The 15,545-nt window shown below is 44.8% G+C and overlaps 1 protein-coding gene across 1 annotated transcript in view; it reads right to left on the bottom strand.

Moving 5' to 3' along the window:
• SRCIN1 (SRC kinase signaling inhibitor 1) overlaps positions 1-15,282 on the bottom strand; it is a 125,209-nt gene extending 109,927 nt beyond the window's left edge. The window contains exon 1 of the mRNA XM_054995286.1: positions 15,081-15,282. The gene's annotated coding sequence lies outside the window, so the exon portion shown is untranslated. The remainder of the gene's footprint in view (positions 1-15,080) is intronic.
• Between the last annotated feature and the right edge of the window lie 263 nt (positions 15,283-15,545).

The following is a 15,545-nucleotide window of genomic DNA, read 5'->3' as shown; positions in this document are numbered from 1 at the left end:
CTGCTAGCAACTCTAGTGTTCATAAGTAATCCTTTGTTGCATTGGCCTGTATCATCTCTCTGAGTTTTTGGACTTCTGTGCTTGGACTAAACGCTTTCAGGCGGTGCAGCTCACCTGATCCAACGCTTCTTCAAATTAAAAAACCCTCTACTCACATAGAAAACTAGCATGTCAAGAAACGGGCAGGTTTGGCCTCCCTTGCTATATGAAACCACTCTCACAGTGCAACCCTATGAAAAATTACTCCATTGAAACCAATGCGCTTCCATGGGAGTAACTCTGCCCTGGATTGCACAGGTCTGGCCCTGCAGCCTGGCAAAGGGCCCTTTCCACCTGTCCCCTGTACCACCAAACAAAAAGAAGCAAGGGCTTCAAGCAGCGTAGTCCACAGAGGTGCCATTTTATCTCACTGTGTGTTATTAAATAAAAAACCAGAGAGAGGGAGAGGTCATTCTGACTTTTTACTCCAGGCACAAAACTGGTTATGGCAAAGCAGGATCTTTCCTTTCCTTCTGCTGCTGGGAAATCGGGAGGGGGAGTCTTGGAAGCAAGCCATGTTTTACAGCCTAAAGTGCTCTTAGCATGGTAACGAAAGGAATCATAGTTTTGGATCATTGCCATGTTTCACGTCCATTTCTGCTGGGTGTTCATATGGACAAGGTGGCATCTCTGCTTTTGAACGGACTCCTCTCCCCCGCCAAGCCTGGCACAAAGCTCAGAGCGACTCACTACATAACCATTTCCCAGCGCACAAGTTGTTCCCAAAAAACGTATCGTGGATGTATTGACTTGTGACTAATGAGCTCTGTGAACGACGGAGCCTGCTGAGCTGACATAGCTGTTCTTGCGACTTTCTTGGAGTTAGTTAAACGTATGTGTAAACTAAGGACACGCCTACACAGTGAAACTGTGTTTAAAGCTGACTGTACATTTCAGTCTCCATCCCCCACTGAAATATCTACCTGCTCCTGATAATCCATTGTTATGTTCCTTTCCCCTCTTCTCTAATATCCACCTCACTGTCAGCGTCTAGGTTGTAAACTCCCAGGGGCAGGGAATGACTTATGAAACTCCATAATTTGTCACATACGTGGATTTGATCATTTTATATCCAGTTGGAATCCATCATTATTTCTCACAGAGAACCTTGGGGACTGTTGTTTTGCAAGACTACTGCAAATTCTAATTTGGAGGTCCTTCACTGATCTACAGTTCTCAGAGGTTTGGGGCCAGCAATACAACCCACTGGTATTACAATGAAGATGCATACTGCCTGTCTTAGAGAATCACTCAGCTGCCTGTGCTGCTTTGCTACTGAGGAATATCTTGCACATGTGGAAACAGATCTGCTCCCATTCCTTCCTCTTTTCTGCAGTATTGCCTCCTTGCTTCTTCCTCCTTCCCCTTCTTCTGTTCTCTTTCCTAGAAACCACTGTAGAATGTAAAGACTGTAAACTCCTTAGGACTTGGATGTGTCTCTTGCTTAGATTACTCTATGAAGCACTGTGCCTGTGCCCTCACTAACAAACCAACAAACAGGCCCTTTGCATTTCTGCTCCGCTAATACTTGCTGGGATTCTTTTGCAAGGCACGGGTGGTGGGATCTTGTGCAGGCTTCCATCCACACAAGAGGCAGTTGTTTTCCCCACACAGCGAGGAGGTTCCAAAGGAAATCATGCCCCCAGAGCTGATCCATGCACAGAAGAGAGGGAGGAGGACAGTTAAACAGGCCTGAAACTGGCTTAGATTTGCAGCGTAATCATGCATTTAGGGCCAAATTAGACATGAAGTGCAGGCTGGTATAGCTTTCTCCTCTTTTTTGTTCATTTGTTCATGAAAAGCTGCCTCAAGAGGCTGTAAAGTTGACTGGAGCAATGACGCTGACTGAACTCTTTCTCTGCAGCCTGTTTTGCTGCTCAGGCAAGCTCAGGGGAAACAGCAGTGGAAGAGGGGTAGATTCTGAGCAGTGATACAGCTGGCAGACAAGGGGATAAGTTCCTCCTCTACACCTGCTGTTCTCCCCTTGCCAATAGTAGCCACAGGCTGCTTTCCATTTAAAAAGGGGAGCAAGATACAGGTATCTGCATGTGATGTTAGCCCCAGTTTTATAGTTTCAGGACACTGGATCAAATTCCTGGCGTGCTCCTGTGTGTAGGGAGCTTAATGCAAGGGGCCCGCTATTAGAAACAGGAAATCTGGTGCAAGAAAGTGAAGGCAGAAAGAAGCTGACAGTCGAATCCTGTCCCACAGCTGTCTGCACGCACAGCAATACAGAGAAAGGGTGGGGAAAGCGCATGCATTCGTTTTCAACAAAAGCGTGGGGGAGGGATTGCAAGTACTGACCTTAAAGCTCCAGTAGTTGGGTTGCTAACAAATGAAAAGAAAAAGAAAGGAAAAACAAAACAAAAAAATACCATTAAGATTCTGTTTTGAGAAAACAGTTGACTTTAAACTGTGCGAGAAGTTATTGTTTAGTTTTATTTGTTTAAAGTCCCCTCCCAATGGTTTTTTTTCCAAATAAAAGCAATGAATTGCCAAAATGAAGAGGGATGGTTAATGGGAATTATACAGCAAGGCTTTCAAATAGGTAGACACAATGGCAGAGATGTAGGGCTTTACTGCAAGGAAGAAAATAAAAAACAAACAAACAGCATCACTGAAGCATCAGCTCTTATAAAGGGATGGCAGTGGGCTGTCTGTGCACCAACGAATAAATTAAAGTTTCCCATCATGAAAGAAAGAAGCAACACCACCAGATTTTTCACTCACAAAATGCCATTTGAATTATTTGCTTATTTTGCACAATTTATGCCACGAGCAAAATTTTTGAGCCTTCAAAGCAAAGCCTGTGCCAGACACGGGTATCCATCCTGACATCTGAGCACACTGGATGTTCTAATGGTAGGGCTGTATCCATCAGGAATGCTGGAGAAATAATCTCGCCCCTTTAGGAATGCAGGTTTCAGATACTCATAAAAAGAGAGTGCATCAACAAGACCCCAGGAGCCAAAGAGCAGGAGGTATGCACATATTAATCTCAGCACCACTAGCACTACTAGCAAATGTTCACCATCACCACTGGATTACTTTGCTGCAGGGGGGAGAGAGTCACATTGCATTGGTGGGAAGCTAAAAAGAAAACCAGCTCTTGGGTTTGCATAACAGTGGAATGGACTCTGAAATGGCAGGTCAGCATACAGGTCTGCTAGGACTGCCAACTCCAGGTTGTGAAATTCTTGGAGATTTTGGTTGGAGGTTGGGGAGGGTTGGGTTTGGGCAGGGGAGAAGAAGAAAGGGACCTTAGTGGGGTATAATGCCATAGAGTCCACCCTCGATTTTCTCCAGGGAACTGATCTCTCTAGCCTGGAGATGGCGTGAAAAATGTTAATAACTTAGTTAAAGATATGTCTTGTGGGCCAAATAAAATGGCTTTGTGGGCCAAACAGAATTGCTTCATGGGCTGGACTCTCTCCCCATGCTGCCACTTGGCCACCCCTTCATTAGAACATTTACTGGACTAAAAAAAAACCCTCCTTCTTAGAAGGAACTTACAGAGTTTCACAAGTACGGAAAACATGCCCCTGCCTGTAGAAGCTTACATGTTGACAAGGAGAGAAAGAAAAAGGGGAGGAAGAAAAGGGAGACGGAAAGGTAATGTTAGTGAACAACATAAAATGTGCTGTTATCTATCAGGAAATGTATCTGAAGATGCTTGTAAGTCTTTACGTAAGGCTGTGGGATGGAAACATAAATGTATTGACATACACTTTGCACTAGGAAGGCAGGGCCAAAGCAGTACAGTATACTCTGGGTCTGTAGAATTTGGAAGCCTGCTATGACTTAAGAAAGAAAGAAAGAAAGAAAGAAAGAAAGAAAGAAAGAAAGAAAGAAAGAAAGAAAGAAAGAAAGAAAGAAAGAAAGAAAGAAAGAAAGAAAGAAAGAAAGAAAGAAAGAAAGAAAGAAAGAAAGAAAGAAAGAAAGAAAGAAACCACAAGCCAACCAACTCAGATATTTAACATCCACCACTCTGAAAGTAGTGCGCGTCCCACATGCTGTATGCTCCTTCAGCTGTAGCTGCTAAGACTTTGACCTTTCTGGGAGGATACCAAACTAATAATCCAAAAAGCAAGTTCTGTTACAGAAGGAAGGAAAAGGCCAGCTGTGCACGTCATCAAAGCCCTCCTAATCTCTGAATTGATGCACTTGTTCAGAATAAGATTGCACAGTCCTTTGGAACAGTAACTCTTCAGAAGGCAGGTGGGGAACTGCATGTTTGATTCCCAACAAAAGAAAAACCCCACGTGAATAAAACCAGCAAGACAGAGAGAAGGCTTAACGAGAACCCATCTGCCACTTATACTAACTTTCCATAGGTGGAAGCACAGGAGGCCTGTCATGTGGCCCTTCATTACCCTTTGCAGCAGGAGCTTTTGGATTCTTGAGAACAGGGAGTGGGTGCCACAGCAAACTAGCTGCCATGGATCCACTCACAAAACTTTGGGAGGGTCAACAAAAGTTGGGAGATTCCAACCCAAGCATTCCCACATGATGGAGGCAGCTATTTCTGAATGGATGTTCCCCACAGACACAAAAGTGGTGCCTCTTGGACTCTTCTGAAGCACCTCCTGATTCAATGAAGTGAAAATTTTAAAAGCAGGTATGTATTCCTCTGGCTGCTCTTTACTGTTAGAACAGTGGCATTCTCTCCATGTTTCAGGGACAGCCACATTTACAATTACCATGGATCTGAAGATAGTTTCAGATACATAGTTATGTTGGTCTGCTCTAATACAGCAGGAATTGAGTCCAGTGGCACCTTAGAAACGAGTAAGAGTTTCAGGCTATAAGCTTTTGAGAGTTGAAGCTCCCTTCTTCAGATACCATTGGAAAGGGAGCTTTGACTCTCAAAAGCTTATACCCTGAAAAATCTTGTTGGTCTCTAAGGTGCAACTGGGTTCAAATTCCATTGACCCGAAGAACCACATGATTACTGTATGCCCTTTGCCCACTCCACCAAACACACATATACAATAAGTTATAAGTATTAATATTCAATGTATAACTATAACAATTGTAATTACCTGAATACCTCTGAGCATGTATGGTGATCTTTTCCTACCACTATAGTAAAGAGTCCAGTAGCACCTTAAAGACTAACCAACTTTATTGTAGCATAAGCTTTCAAGAATCACAGTTCTCTTTGTCAGATGAATCACAGTTCTCTCTGACGAAGAGAACTGTGATTCTCGAAAGCTCATGCTACAATAAAGTTGGTTAGTCTTTAAGGTGCTACTGGACTCTACTATTTTGCTACTACAGAATAACACAGCTAACTCCTCTGGATCTTTTCCTACCGCTGTTGAATCTTAGCCAGCCCTTGTGTATTTGGAGTGAGGGGAAGGGATTGAAAGTCAGACTTATGACCCAAAGATGTGTGCAAGCTTTCAGGTTCTCCAGAACTCTGTATTAGGCTGGATGTTAGAAGATAAATGCTACCTTATGTTGCAAGCTCCCTTCAATGAAAGAGACAGTGTACTACTGTGCTAAGTGGGAACCATCTGCCAGCCACAATCCCCTCCCTCCAGGCAATAACTAGCCCACATTCCTGAAAAATTGAATTGGTGCCACATTGGGGAATGGTGCTCAGAAGAACCATAGATGGCATGTCAAAGAACCATATGTGGTTTCTGAGTCACTAAGCGAGTATCACTGTGTTAAAGGAAATGATGTGAGATCCCATTAGAGCCCCCCATATATTTACCCTCAAACTATTTTGAGACATATAGTGTAAAATGACACATTTTTAGGCACATGTGCTTGTTTGCTCAATACTTTCATACTAGCATTCCTTGCATCATACCATATGAGGACGTCAGAGGAAGGTGTTAGTTTGTGCACAGGTGAGTCACTGGAAAAGACAGCAACTTGTTTGTACCTCACTGATCAGTGGAGATAGTGCTTTATTTGCACCAGGTTGCATTACTGGAGATGCTAGCCATTTTTGAGGAAGTGGGGTGCATGCACTATTCTTCCATATTCCAGAAGCTGCTGGAGGGCATATTCATGCTGCATTTGCAGCTCGAAGCAAGCTATGGCTTGAGGCAAGCTATATCTGATTCAGCAGTAGTAGGGTAGGGTAAGTGAACCCCAATGCGACCACATTTAACATGCTTGCCTCCTGGCAAAATGTCTGAACCTCCACCTAGAATTCAATGTTTTCCCTAAACCTATTCAGTGAATACTCTCTTCAGTGCAGTAGTTGGCATGGGAAATCAATTGCATTGCAGCAGGCCAGGGTAGATGATGACATCAGCAGAAACTCCCCCCCCCCCCCAAAAAAAAACCAGGAAGGAGAGGCACAATTAATATCGCTGTTTGTATGGGAGAATCAAGGGAAGATAAGGAGTATGTGAGAGAATCTGAAATGACAGCCTTTATAAGCACTGATAAAATCAAGGCAGATGAGGCGGAAAGGGCAGTATGAAGAATGACAAAAGCTGGGGACGAGATTGCAAAGAGGAATAAAGCCAATCTGCATATCTATGAAATGACACACTGGCTGAAGGTTAGTTTCTGGGCAGACAGAACAAGAGCTAAACCCCAGGGCCTGGACTCTAATCCTCATACCACTGAAAGCAATCCAAAGGAGAAGAAAGTGCTTCTGAGCATGCGCAGAATGCCTTTCCTCAGAACAGCTGCTAGGCTGGGTCAAGTCAAATGTGTGGCTAATTTAGTACACAGTTTTGGACAGCGACCAGCCAAGACACCCCAGAGAAACTCAATAAAGGGGAAGAGGGCAAGATGGCGACAGACATCCCCTACAGATTTGGCCCAAATAGCTAGAAACTGGGACAACAATCTTCAGAAGGTGGATGTACTATCTTCTCATTACACTGACTCCAACTCACCATGAATGTAGCTTCACTTTTAGGAAGCACACAGACAACATCCAGAAAATTGTAAGTCTGGGCATATAATGTGTGTTTCCTGTGCAGATCTACCAGCATAACCAGGCCTTAGAAACTATTGTGACTCTCTATTTAGAAGACATGGCCTATCCCCTTCTTCTTGTCCCATCTCACTCAAGAGATGCAGGATTATGATTTCTCCATGTTTCAGAAATGTCTTTACATCACTGGTAATAATAATATAACTATGCTTATATACCGCTTTTCTAGACAGATTAGTGCCCCATTCAGAGAAGTGAACAAGATCAGTGTTATTGATGGTTGTTGTGGATTTTCCGGGCTGTATCGCTGTGGTCTTGGCATTGCAGTTCCTGATGTTTTGCCAGCAGCTGTGACTGGCATCTTCAGAGGTGTAGCACCGAAAGACAGAGATCTCTCAGTGTCAAACTGTGGAGAAGGTGTTAGCAGGTAATTTATATCTACTCCGGAAGGTGGGTTTGGGTTGCGTCATCCTATAAGAGTTTCCCAGGGTATGGAATGCTAGTGCTTCACTGTATCCTGAGGAGGTTTTTTTGCATATGGATTGGTGTTTGATATGCTAATCTTATCTGCAGGGCTATTGTAAGAGGTAGAGTATTTTGTTAGCCTGGTGTTTTTCAGGACTGGAAACCATGCTCTATTCATTCTTAAAGTCTCTTCTTTCCTGTTGAAGTTGTGCTTATGCTTATGAATTTCAATGGCTTTCCTGTGCAATCTGACAAAGTAGTTGGAAGTGTTGTCCAGTATTTTGGTGTCCTGGAATAGGATACTGTGTCCTGTTTGATATAAATTACCTGCTAACATCTTCTCCACAGTTTGACACTGAGAGATCTCTGTCTTTTGGTGCTACACCTCTGAAGATGCCAGTCACAGCTGCTGGCAAAACGTCAGGAACTACAATGCCAAGACCACGGCAATACATCCCAGAAAATCCACAACAACCATCATTCTCCGGCCGTGAAAGCCTTCTACAATATATCAGTGTTATAACACAGCTCCATAACACAGCTGGGGAGCTAAGGCTAAGAGGAGTGGCTTACCCAAGGCCACCTACTGAACTGGCAGTTGTGGGATTTGAACCAGCAGAGTTGCTGATTTGCAACCCAACCACAAAGTCTTGATATTATTGGGGCATTTCCCCTCAGAACCTGATGTTTCCATGCATGAGTTTCTCAGGGTCTCGCCAGCCCCTCCATAGTTTGGAGGACAGGAATCGGTAGACTGCGAAACTGACAGCAGGTGCAGGGCCCTGATAAAACTGAGCTGTCATTCAGCCCTGCTGCTCCCTCCCCCCTTCCTGGCTCTGTTTTCTTTGGTTTCCATTCAGAAACAGCGCCATGGGAACGGTGACCAGGAAGTCACAAACAGGATCAAATTTCAAGCCCAGCCATGACGACGACACCAAACAGATGACGCTGGCTGCAGAATTTTAAAGGGAACTCAGTCACAAATGCAGGGATATTCCCAGCTTGCCTCGGAGGTATGAAGTCACAGTATGAGGAGCTATCCCTAGAAATACAGCAGCTTATATCCACTGCTTGGTATAGCCTCTCTCTGGCCTGAGAAGCCTGCCACCAAACCTCATCTGTTGTAGAAAGGGTCCTTGGACAGCAGCCAGCACCATCCTTCTACACTTACAGAAGCACTTCTAAGATTGATTATGTATTATTAATAATATATATGTACTTCTTTTCCCTAGGCACTTCACTTCTATTTTCTCGGTTATCTTTGTCAGCTGCATGAATCCCGAGAAAGGACAGGCACCCCAATCAACCCTCTCCACTCAATTCATACCATCAACTTAATCCCAGCCAACTCAAGCAGACCAAACCAGACTATTCTTCTGAAAGATATTCAGGAAAACCTCGTATGGAAGGGAGTTCCACTGTTGCAGGGCAATTAATGTCCCATGGCATGCTTTTGATGTCTGACTCAGGTGGGACAGTTAAAAGAGGGAGCTTCTTGGCCAGTCTTGATATCAAAACACATCCAACCTAGAATCTTGTGGACCCAAATTCTCTTCTCATCCGGTGACTCTAAAATCCACCATGTTTTTAACAAACACATCAGTTGATAAGTAGAAAAATAGCTAATAATGACTGTTGTCTTCTCAGGCTTAACATCAAACCGTCTTCTGCATTATCACCAAGTTGTGTCATCTGCTAAATCCAACAACAACCATTTGCACACCAAAACATCTTCAGCAATCTCACCAAACCATGCATGAATTAACCAAATTACACAAGACAACAAACACCACAATTAGGGTTGCCAGCTTCAAGTGGGGAAGTTCCTAGAGATTTGGGGGGTGAAACCTGGAGATGGCAGGGTTTGAGGAGGGAAAGGACCTCAGCATGGTATAATTCTGTGCAGTCCACCCTCCAAAGAAGCCATTTTCTCCAGGTGAGCTGATCTCTGCGACCTGGAGATCAGTTGTAATTCCAGGAGATTTCCAGCTACCACCTGGAGGCTGGCGACCCCAACCACAATAACAATACAAGCAAGACATGCTTGCACAAAAACAAGTCAACTTTTTTGCAGCTGTAAAATAACTATGATGTAGTGTAACTGCGAGCAAAATACGTATCTGTAAAAATGTCTGAGGACTATTTTGAGTTGTATCAATACAATCATACAATAAAAATATTGTATGATTGGCTGAAATCTGAAAACTTGGGCAGCCTTTCGTAGAAAAGTCTTGCTCTGAAGAGCTGAAATGCATTTGTGAATAGAATCCCTTTTGTGGAAAATCCTAACGCAAAACTCCTGGCCCCAGACACTCTGGTGTTTATTGCTGAAAAACAGCAAATGAACAAAAAATTCAGTCCTGCAAGAAGAATCTATTTTATAAATCTTATTGTCAGTCCCAAGACTCCAAAGTACTGGCTATTTTGCTCACATTGGCAATGTCTGGCCTGTAACATGAGGCTTACTTCTGAGTACACCTGCTTAATACTGTTTCCTGAACAGCAAGGACAGAAATGTAGCAGTCATTCAAAGAGGCAAGACTAGTTTCCAAGGCATGCTGCAGGCTCTGGAGAGCTAAAGAGAACTTCCATGTACAGCGGTAATATACCTCTAAGTGTCAAGTGCTGGGAGATGAATGGTGGGAGGCTATCATGGCCGGTTTGCAAATAGGATTGCCAATCCCAGTTTGAGAATTTCCTGGAGATTTAGGGGCAGAGCCTGGGAAGGGATGAAGTTTGGGGATGTCAGCAGGGAGGTAATGCATTGGCGTCCACCCTCTGAAGCTGCCATTTCCTCCAGGGGAACTGATCTCTGTAGTCTGGAGACCAGTTATAATGCTTGGAGATCTCCAGCCCCAACTTGGAGGCTGGTAGACTTATTTGTGAAGGACCAGGCATGTGTGCCTGGCCACGGCTGAAAACAGAAGACTGAAACCTTTCTGATCTAGCAAGTTATATCCTTATACTCTAGAGAAAAAATAAACAGAGGGTAGAAGGTAAACAGAAACACAGGCCCACAAAAAGCAGGCAGGGCTGATCCGGGGAGAGGCAGGATTTGCAATAGGTGCAGTTGCCCTGTTGGTCTGGACAGTAGCTGCCTCTTTTCAGGGACTGCAGGAACGCTCTGTGAAGCCAGGCAGCTGCCAAATTAGCCCCGAGCTGGGGCTCATTTGCAGTCTGCGGGGCTGAGCTGAGGAGTGACTCCTGATAGGCAGGGATTTCTCAACTCCAGGAGCTAAAAATGGGCCCTCTTTCCAGTCTCTCCAATCTAGACAGATATAAGGGAGAGGTAGAGGGCCCAGTTGTTGTTTTTAAGGGAAATGGGCTGTGTGAAATCCTCTTTCCCCCAGATCTCATCTTCCTGCCATCTCTCTTCCAATGTCGCTTTCCCCTCTAGCTGGGCTCCGATACTAGAAGTTAGCTTTGCTTTGCCTGAAGGGCATAGGAAAGTAAGCAGGGCCCATGGGAAGTGTTCAGTTTTGCTATATAAATTGGACACACACACAAACACACACACAACTTTATACATAATAGGTGCAAGCAAACCCTGTTTTCAAGTAATGGATGTGCTTCTATTATGTCTAGCTGGGTCCTCAGATGTAGGATGTCAAGGGAAGGGCATTATTACTATCATATAATCGGCACAGCCCAAATGGCATTTCCTGTAGATGAACAGCTGGTTCTGGCTTGGGCTGAAGAAAGCTCCCCTGTTGCATTTTGCCTGTCAACAAAATGTCCATGAGAATTCTAGAAGAGATGCTCTGTTGTGTGTGTGTGCCATTCATCACCTCCCAATGGATCCATTCCACAGCTCATTCAATAATATACCTTCCCGTGGGCCGTGATACATTTTGCTGACGGGACATAACTTCACACCTGCTTCTAAGCCCCTTAAGGCCAATTCACACAAGGTCAGCCTGCCCCTTTGCAGCAGGCTTGAAGCCGATCTGGTTGTGCGAACAGATGGTCATGATGAGTGCCAGTGGTGAATCTGCATGCCACTGAGGCCCAGTTTGCACATAATACCTTAATGCCTACTGGCCAGATATAACCAAGTGTCAGAAACTGATCTATCTTGAGTTCAGCACATGGGCATCAGTTTTATAACAAGTTGCAGGGCTGATGGGTACCTGTAGCTAGTAGGCAAGGAGTCAGCATCATATGAACCGTTCTTGAAAAATGTCCCAGACTGTGTTGGATGGTGACCAGCAATACAGCCTGCAGGTTTTGCTTGTTACCAATCATTCTGTTGTAAGGAGCTCTAGGCAAAGACCGGAGGAGAGAGGGAAACCACTAAGGCATTACAGTACATAGAGATCACTTACACGCGCTCCTGCAAAGCACACAGTATTCTCAGGAATGGAGTTCTTTGGTGCTTTAGCATAGTGTTCCAGAGTAGCTTTAAAGTTGTTATGCCTTCTTCCTTATTGCACAGGGATGATCCCAGCTAACTGGGGATCATTTCATAAATGGGATGGTGTCACAATGCTACAGCCAATCAGATTGGCATGACATCATAATGCCACATAGCCAATTAGATCTGGATAGTTGATGATATTACAGAGGGCACATTAAGCTAGCTTGGAGTGAGGGCAATAAATATTTCCTGGATCAGTCAATTCAAGGCAATTGGGTACCAAGTCATAAATGGGATGATGTTGCAGTGCTACATAGCCAATCCAATGTGCTGATATCACTAAAGGCAAATAAGCAATTCAGTGTGGGCAGTGCTTCAAGAACAGGCAAAAGCCTTAGCTCCCCTCTCCAACTATTAAAGCAACTATTAACAAACTAATGAAGGTGAGATACTTTTCAGCATTGCTCAATGTTTGTGAGAAAAGGTCTACTTTCATCTCAGCCTGAATAACACCACAGGCCTACCTTACAGGGCTCTTGCAAGGATCATTGAAATAATGTATGCCATTAACGGTGAACCTTCAAAAGGATTATATAAATGTTCATTTCAGTTGTAGTCAGTCATCAGATCCACCCACTCCAAAATTGCCTAATTCAAAAATCATTGACTGTGCAGGGTTTTTTTTTTTTAAATCCAGGGGGATGGAGCACTGATGAAAATTGGATGTTACAAAGTGGGTACAGTGCCAGCTTATTGCCAGCTTGTGTTTACGGGGTGCCACAAGAGGACAAGACGGTTGCCAACCTGAAGCCAAAAACCACAGATGCCCTTTTTTCAGCCATGCAGAACTGTTGTAGTTATTAGTTTGCAGGGAGAGCGTTGGAGGTTGTGTTGGAAGCAGAACGATTCTCCTGCTATTTTTCTGAACACAGAAGCCATGATCCAGGGTCCATGTGCCTGCCCCTATGATGTAGACAGCCTCTCTCTTAGCAAGTGGCTGCTTCTTTCTTTTTTTAAAGGCTGCCCCTTAACCCTTTACAGCCTCATTTCCTCTGCTGCTCCATGGCCACCTGCCTCTTCCTTAGCTATGTCCCAACAACTCATGAGCCAATTCCAGTTTCTCTCGGAACTGTCGCTTTCTTAATCTAAGATGGATTTTAGGATCTTGGGGCACAGACTGCGTCACTTCGGTGCTCTGTACAGCAACTGAGGGTGCAGTATAAATAAGAAGGGTTTATTTTATTGTGCATCTTAGTGTCCATACCAACCTTAGGAACTGGGGCCAATGACTGCCTAAAAATTGCATATATTACAAAAAAAAAACATGTCACAATCAAATCAGCCTGAAACATGTGGCTAATTTGGGTTTGGTGGGTTTCTTCAGCCAACAAAGTTGTGCCCCAGTGTGCAAACTCACAAATGGCGCAGCTGTCACACAAATGAATAATGTGTGTAGAATATTTTTGAGCAACATTGCACAGGTAGATCTTATAGTGTAATCCTAAAATGGTCTACTCAATGGGGCTTACTTCTAGGAAAGTATTCCTAGGACTCCACTGTAACAGTGTTGTTCTCAGCAGAGTTTTACACTTGTCTAAATTCACTGAAGTTAATGGGATTAGAAGAGTGTAACTCTTCTTAGGATTACACTAAAAATAACTTGATTCTCATGTGCAAAATGGGGAATCATAAATATTTATGGCAGGTGGATGAGGTAAAGGTTACATCATTATCAAGACAATGTGTGTGTGTGTGTGTGTGTGTGTGTATGTGCCTGCATGTGTGTGTGCGTGTGTGTATAGGAGGGAGGGAGGGAGAGGCATAAAGGGGGAAGTGGACATGGATTTTTTTAGATTTTATGAAGCAAAATGCACAGAATTCTTCCCCCCATCTCAAAGGTTTTGATGAAAGGAGGGGTTGCAGGAGATGAGTAAAGGGGCATAAGTTATGGGTCTCCTTGGGATTCTAAGGAACAGCCTAGAAAAAAATGAATAATTGGAAGACTTTAACAAGGTTCTGTCCTGGTCTTTGCAGTACATAAATTAACTGTCTGTGGGTGGGTGAGAGTATACATTTTCCATATTAAGAGACACAGGTTTTGCACACATATAACTTGGCACCTCTCTTTTTAGAAATCAGCCAATGACTGCAGCTCCTGACTTCTATCTTTCTTAACTACAATTTAGTACATTTTTAATTTTTAACCTTCCTCAAAGGAGCTCAGGAGCAGCATACAGCAGCCTCCATGCTCCATTTTACCCTCACAACAACCCGGTGAGGTTCCAAGGTAGCATGGGTATTTGAACCTGGTCGAGTCCTACTACTCGAAGCTGCCACTTTACTGATGGGGCAGGGAGGAGAGAGAAAGTTGTCAATCTTTCTTTTCTAATGTAACTTTACATGACTATTTTACTATCTTTTTTAAAAGAGTGGGCAATCCAGACTTGGATTTGGGAGGTCTGGGTTCAAACTCTGCCACAGGCACAAAGCTCGTGGGGTGACAACAGATGGATCTGCCTCAGCTCAGCCAGAGCTACCTCACAGGGTTGTTGTGTGGTGCAAATCAGTTGTAAACTATAACCAGCATATAAATATTTCTGATTTAGGTTCCCTTACCCCTCCACCAATCTTTTCTTGTCTGCCAACATTCTGGAAGAAAACTACCACAGGAAAACACACCCACACAAACACTCCCTCTCCACCCCCTTCAGCCCCCAATTCAAGCTGCCCTCCTGGAGTTTTGCAAGTGCTGTGGCTTAGCAACCACACAACAGCACCCCCCCTCTCCCCCTTCCCCCCCAAATTAAAGTACCAAAAAAATCAATTCAGCAATGCCATTCTTGTCTCTGTAGGGAAAGATCATATGCTAGCAATCCCGGTCTGTGCATGCGCTTATAGGTTGGACAGTGGTCCCAGTACATACACCCCACAATGACTCCATCTGCAGCCCCACAAGACAGGGTAATAAATGTGCCCTGCCGTGCTGCTCCCAGTCTGGGACTGAAGGGGTTATCGACCAGTTCCTCCAGTTTGGTGCAGTGATCGAATTACAGGAGAGATTGTTCCGGAAGAGCAACGGGGAAAAAAAAAAACCTAGACTCCCCCTTTACCCTTTTCTAAAAGGAAAAAACCTGCACCAAAGGACCCCACCAGAGGAAAAAAACCAAGTGCGCTTTTCCTCCTCATCACTGGAGCAAAGATGTTCCACCGCTGGGCTGCTGCCGATTCTCTCTCTTCCAGCCCCCCCCCCCACCTTGCTGTTTTCTTCCGCCACATCCCGCCCCTGTCCCCCTCCCGGCCTTTGCTTACCTGCCACAGGTTAGATTCCGCCAGGCGCCCTTCAAGAGCCTTCTGCCTGTGCCACCCACATCTCTAAGGTACCGGCGGCAGCGGCACCGCTTCGCACAATGGGAGGCTGCAGTGTCTATAAATTCATCCGTCAGCAGCGGGAGAAGCACAGCTCGGCCGCCTTCTTTCCCCGCAGCTCCTTTTGGCTGCTGCGAGGGAGCCTGGCTTGCTTGGGGATGCAGAGGGAATGGACAGGGGGGAGAGATGCTCGGGATCGCTTCTCCTCTTCTGGGGGAGGGGAAGGGGAAGGGCAATCACCTACAGGGAGGGGAGGGATGCAGGTGCAGGTCACCCCCCCTCCATCACTCGCCTGCCCTCCTCTTCCCCCTCCAACCCCCAAGTCTGACCTTAGCAAGACAAGCCAGCTTCCTCCACCTTCCCTTATAAGGGCACTGTCGCTGTGGCAACCAGGACTCCACCTGTCTT

The sequence above is a fragment of the Eublepharis macularius genome, chromosome 12, assembly GCF_028583425.1.
Source record: "Eublepharis macularius isolate TG4126 chromosome 12, MPM_Emac_v1.0, whole genome shotgun sequence".
NCBI lineage: Eukaryota > Metazoa > Chordata > Lepidosauria > Squamata > Eublepharidae > Eublepharis > Eublepharis macularius.
Note: the sequence above shows the minus strand (reverse complement) of the source record. Positions and strands in the feature narration are given on the sequence as shown.